Here is a 6,000-nt window from a genome sequence, read left to right as displayed (position 1 = left end):
GTTTGATCGTCCTGTTACTTTCCTAGACTAATTGGTGAATGTCTGTAAATGGTCCATGGAGAGTCCGTCTTTGCTGACTGGTCTATGTCCAAAGTTGATTCTGTTGTGAGAATAATTAGTTGTTCTTGTGTCTCTTTATAACAGCCACTAACAGATGGAGGTTAGGAAGAAATTTCTCTTATAGACTAGTTACTTTGTATTGTCCACTATTGGATTACTTGAACCTTACTCTGAGGCATTTAGTACTGGCCAGTGTCAGAGACCAGATGCTGTATTAGCTGCACCATAGATCTGATCCAATCTGGCAATTCCTGTAACTAATGTACTTGATACCAAAAGGCTGATTAGTCTAATTAGGATCATCTGTAGCACCGTTTTAACATTGCTGCCCTCTGGAATAATAGCTGCTTATATTGAGACGCTGGGTATTTTTGTTAATAACTCAGCCACTGCGGTCTTAAACTCCCTGAGAACTCTTGGATTTATCCCATCCCTTGTCCTTGTATCCAGACTGAAAATGCCTTGTTCTTCGCCCCCTAGAGCTTATTTTCTAAACCTTGAATCACGTACATTGTTTTCTTCTGAGCTCTTTCTTTCTCTTATTGTAGTGAACTTCAAGAATTCTAGTCTTAAGGGGTCAAAAGTGTACATGCTTTAGCTCATCTTTTGGCCATTTAAAAATTATTTTATTACATGCAGATAAATTCAAGCCTCTTAGGTAGAATTTTTTAACAATCCTCCAATCATTCAAGCTAGGGCATTAGTATATTCTCTAAAGGACATAATTAACATACTAATTGCATGAGATTTTTGAGAGCCGGGTTTGAACTGAGGGCAGGGGGTTGCTGTTAAGTTGTTCGTTTGTTTGGAACTCCATGAATTGTTTTATTTTATTGTACTCCAGCAGCTCTGCTCTGAAAAGAGACTCTTTGGGCCAGAACCTTAACTGGTGTAAATCAATATAGCTCTGTTGGAGCTACATCCGTTTACTCTGGTGCTGTAAAAGTGATCATGTGAGGTTTAATGGTTATTGTCTCGATGATTTCTATGTCAGATGCATTCGGTTTGCCACCTCTCAAGCTTCAAGCTCATCCTGGTCTCTAAGCGTCAAAATGGTTTCTTTCCTTCTCATGCATCATCATCAGAAGTAAACATTCTGTAGACCCCTATTAACTCTTGGTGGCAGCCCCAATGGACCAAATGATGCCTTCAGTGACAAGGGTACATTTTGCACTATTGTTTCTTGATTCTGATACCTTTCTGTGGAGTCCTTTCATGCTTTCTATCACGTCTGGAGTAGCTCATAACCGTGAGTGCCAGCCTCAGGGCAGACTGTCAGGAAGCAGGGCAGAGACCCCAAACAGGTTGTGTGTTCTATAATTAGGTTTCACCAACCCAGTAACAAGTATGAACTCCTAAGTACGATAATAGTGGAGTCACAGACCGTCCCCGGGGGCATTCCAGTCTATTTTGCCAGCCAGGCAAGCTGAACTTAGTGACAGTTGGTTGCTATACACCAATGGTCTCCAAACCTTTTACGCACAAAAAAAACTTTTTGAATTTAAGTGCAACCCAGGATCTGCCCCGCCCTGCTCACTCCATCCCCCTTCCCTCCGTCACTCACTCTCCCCCACCCTCACTCACTTTCACCAGGCTGGGGCAGAGGATTGGGGTGTGTGAGGGGGTGCGAGCTCTGGGCTGGGACTGAGGGGTTTGGAGTGTGGGAGGGGATGAGGGGTGCAAGCTCTGGGAGGGGCTTCAGGGCTAGGGCAAGGGGTTGGGGTACAGGAGGGGGTTCAGGGTGCAGGAGAGAGTATGTGATTCTGGCTCTGGAAGGGGGCTTAGGGCTGGGGCAGGGGGTTGGGGTGCAGGAGGGGTATGGGGTGCTGGCTCCGGGAGGGACCTGGGGGTTGGTGTGCGGGGGGGTGTGCGCGGGGGGGGGGGTGCCTGCTCCCGCTGGACGGCACTTACCTCGGGTGGCTCCTGGTCAGCAGTGCAGCCAGGCTAAGGCAGGCTTCCTGCCTGCCCCAGACCCATGCTGCTCCTGGAGTACACCCCTGCGGCCCGTGGGATGGCGGGGGGGACAAGTGGCTATGCGTGCTGCCCCTCCCTGTAGGCACCGTCCCCGCAGCTCCCATTGGCCACATTCCCGGCCAATGGGAGCTGTGGGGGCGGTGCTTGCAGGCAGGAGCAGCGTGCGGAGACTCCTTCTCCCCTCCCTGGCAGCAGGGCTATGCTTGCTGTTTCTGGGAGCTGCGCAGGGCTGGGGCAGGCAGGGAGCCTGCCTTAGCCCCACTGCGCCGCGGGACTTCTAGCAGTTGGAGATTGCAGTTGACTGTCAGAGGCTCCAGGAGCTTGTAGCCAATCCTATAGTAATTACCTAAGGGTTTATTAATTAAGACAAAAACTGAGAGAGTTATTACAAGGTTAAAGCAGGCAAACATATATACACAAATGAGTTACAGTGTATGGTTTCAAAAGGTGACAGAGTTGTAGTAATCTGTCAGCTCTGAATGATCTTTTGGTCTAACTCAGGTTGACCCTGGGGATCTCTGCTTCTGTTTCATAGCTCCAGCCCTGTGAGAGTCCAGACAGCAAAAGACATGAAAATATTTCTTGTCAGCTATTTTAATGTCCTTCTTCCAGAGTTCAAGCTGATGGGATGAGCCTTTTTGCAGGTAGCCTCTTCATGGGCATAAGGAGCAATTAGCAAAGTCTTTGCATTGTGATGCCCCACTATGGCCCATTTAGTTTTGATAGGCCTACTTGAGGGTCAGGAGAGGATCCCTCCTGACTGGGTTTGCAGTTTCACAGCAAACATTTTTGCAGTTACAAATCAAAAACTTCAATATTACCTTATAGCATGTGATAAAGAAATTATAAGATTAATGCCTGCAGCAATTTACAAGCATTTCATAAGGCCTACACACTAAACATACTGTTATAAGTAAGGCTACGTTTTAGTCACAGGTATTTTTAGTAAAAATCATGGACAGGTCACGGGCAGTAAACAAAAATTCATGGCCTGTGACCTGTCCATGACTTTTACTAAAAATACCTGAGACTAAAACTTGGGCAGGAGGCCACGGGTGATCTGGGGAGGAGGTCGGTCCGGGGGCACTGTGGGTGCTGGGGGAGGTGGCCCGGGATCCCACTTGTGCTGGGGGGGAGGGTTGGGGGGGTTGGCAGGGGCTCCTTACCTGGCTCCGCCTCCCTGCAGCTCCTAGGCAGCGGAGGGGCACAAACGCCAGCTGCCTCAGCCCCCATTGGCTGGGAACCACAGCCAATGGGAGCTGCGGGGGTGGGGCCTGCAGGTGTGGGCAGCGTGCAGCGCAGAGCCCCCGACCCCTCCACCACCTAGGAGCTGCAGGACCATGCCAGTGGGAGCCCCCAGCCCCGAGGTAAGCACCCCCCTGCATTCTCCAACCCCCTGCCCCTAGCCCTGAGCCCCCTCCCACACACCCAAACTGCTGCTGCTGGCCCAGGGGCTGCCCAGCTCAGGCAGCCCTTGAGCCAGCACCAGCCCCTGCAGAGGTCACGGAAAGTCACGGAATCCGTGACCTCCATGACAGACTCATTGACCTCCATGACAGCCTTAGTTATAAGTCCAGTACCCATTTTACTCATGTTAACACACAAGTGAAACAGACTGTTTTCCAGCAATGAATTTGTCAGTGCTCAGCTGAGGCTGAAAGCCTTGGCAAGAGCTGGCACTCTGCCAGCGTCACACTCACTATAAATGCTGGGGAGTTTTAGTGCTGGTTGCTATAAAGCAGGCAAATGAGTGTTGGCCAGTGTTTTGCAAGACTTTCTCTCCATAGCTATTCCCTATGACGATTTCCCCCCACTTGATCCAAGACTTAGGGGGCTGCCATAGTTAGATATTACACTAACAGCACTGATGTGGTTATGAAATGGGCTCCCCGGCAGTGGCAGATGCTGTAGATTCTCTCGTCCTCAGGGACGTTCAGCACATCACATGCAGTATCCAGTGTTTGTTTGCTCATGCACTCCCAGGCTAATGGAGAGCTTGGAATTGCAGACCCTTTTTGCATGGCCAGTCAATCCCAGGTATGTTTTCAAAGGGTATATTTACATTGCAGCTGGCAGCCAGTCTGGGTAGTCAGATTCGCACTAACTGAGCGCAGGCTAGTATGCTAAAAACAGCAGTGTGGACACTGGTCCAGACCCTCTGTGTCTGAGCTCGGGTGGCTAGCCCGAGTCTCTGCCCAGCCCCAATGTCCACACAGCTATTTTTAGCCTAAGGTTACCATACGTCCGGATTTTCCCGGACATGTCCAGCTTTTTAGGCCTCAAATCCCCGTCCGGGGGAAATCCCAAAAAGCCGAACATGTCCGGGAAAATCGGGACATGCGGGGCCAGCGGTGCTGGGCCGGGGGCCGGGACCAGGGACCAGGCGCGGGCCGGCGGTGCTCGGCCAGGGGCCGGGCCCGGGCCAGCAGTGCTGGGCCGGGGGTGCTCGGTCGGGGGCTGGCCCGGGGCCGGCATCCTAGGGCTCGAGCCGACCCAGGCTGGAGACACCGGGGGGGGCCAGACTGGGCCGCGCCTCCTCCCCCCACCCCCACCCCTTACCTGCTGCCTGCTTCAGGCTTCCCGCGAATCAAATGTTCGTGGGAAGCAGGGGAGGGGGCGGAGTTGGGGCGGGGACTTTGGGGAAGGGATGGAGTTGGGGTGTGGGCGGGGCCCCGTGGAGTGTCCTCTTTTTGGACATTCAAAATATGGTAACCCCATTTTAGCCTGTATCTGTCTGTCTGGGCTGGGAAGCTCGATCCCATCTGCAGTGTAGACATACCCCAGCGGGTTTCATAATATCTAATTTTGGCATCTGGTCCTTAGTAGCCCAACAATCCTTAAACACCAGTTTTGAGTTGCTTTGGAGGTCGTTCTTTTTGCTGATATTCCTTGCGAAGGATCATGTACAGTAAGTTGATTCCTTTGGGGCAATTTTCCAATAGGAAGAATTAGGGTTTCGCCGGGGTTGAAATTCACCCCAGTGCCGAAGCCCAGCACAAGGACTAGACACTATCTAAAACTGGCTCAAGGGAGTCTATTTATATATACCTATCTCATAGAGCTGGAAGGGATCCTGAAAGGTCATCAAGTCCAGCCCCCTGCCTTCACTAGCAGGACCAAATACTGATTTTTGCCCAGATCCCTAAGTGCCCCCCTCAAGAATTGAACTCACAACCCTGGGTTTAGCAGGCTAATGCTCAGACCACTGAGCTATCCCTCCCCCTTAAGTGTTGCATTAGCCTCATGTTGGCCTTTTGCACAGGGGTGAATTTCACACTGTATTAGGATCTGTTTGTGTAGGGGCAGGTAAAGTCCTCCATTAAGATACATTTTTCATTTCTATTTGCTCCTCTAGGCTCAGATGAAAAGCAGCCAGGTCAAGAAACGTTCATTTGCTGGAGGCTCAGGTGTTCCTTGGAAGGTGTTTTTCAAACATTACATCCTTGCTAAGATTGGACTGTGCTGCGTTAATGACATCCCAGGGGCTGGCCAGGCACAGTTGGATGGCAGACTTCTAATTAAGAGGCATCCTTCATGGCTCCTGTCACGCTGTCTGGAGTGGCTCACAACTGCGGGTGCCAGACTCAGGTCAGACTGTCAGAAAATAGGGCAGATACCCCAAACTGGTGGTAAATTCTGTAATTCGATTTCACCAAGCCAATAACAAATGTGCACTCCCGGATCACTATTTTAGTCTTACAATGGAATCACAAACTGTTAGGCTCTCCAGTCTATCTTACTACCCAGTGTGATAGACCCAAATCAGTTGGGAACAGCAGAGTAGCAGAAGGGAGATATACTGGCCACTGGATAAGCTGTTTTCTGTTCCCTGAGTGACCAGAGCAGGGGCTGCACCAGGCTAATAGACCACCTGACTCCAGTTAACCTGCTAAGAGTCAGGTGAGGCAGTTAAGCACCTGACTCTAATTAAGGCCCCTCTGATGCTATAAAAGGGCTCACTCCAGT

This window comes from Trachemys scripta, chromosome 17 (assembly GCF_013100865.1).
Source record: "Trachemys scripta elegans isolate TJP31775 chromosome 17, CAS_Tse_1.0, whole genome shotgun sequence".
NCBI classification, from domain to species: Eukaryota; Metazoa; Chordata; order Testudines; family Emydidae; genus Trachemys; species Trachemys scripta.
The sequence above is the reverse complement of the archived record's forward strand: the minus strand, read 5'-3'. Positions refer to the sequence as shown.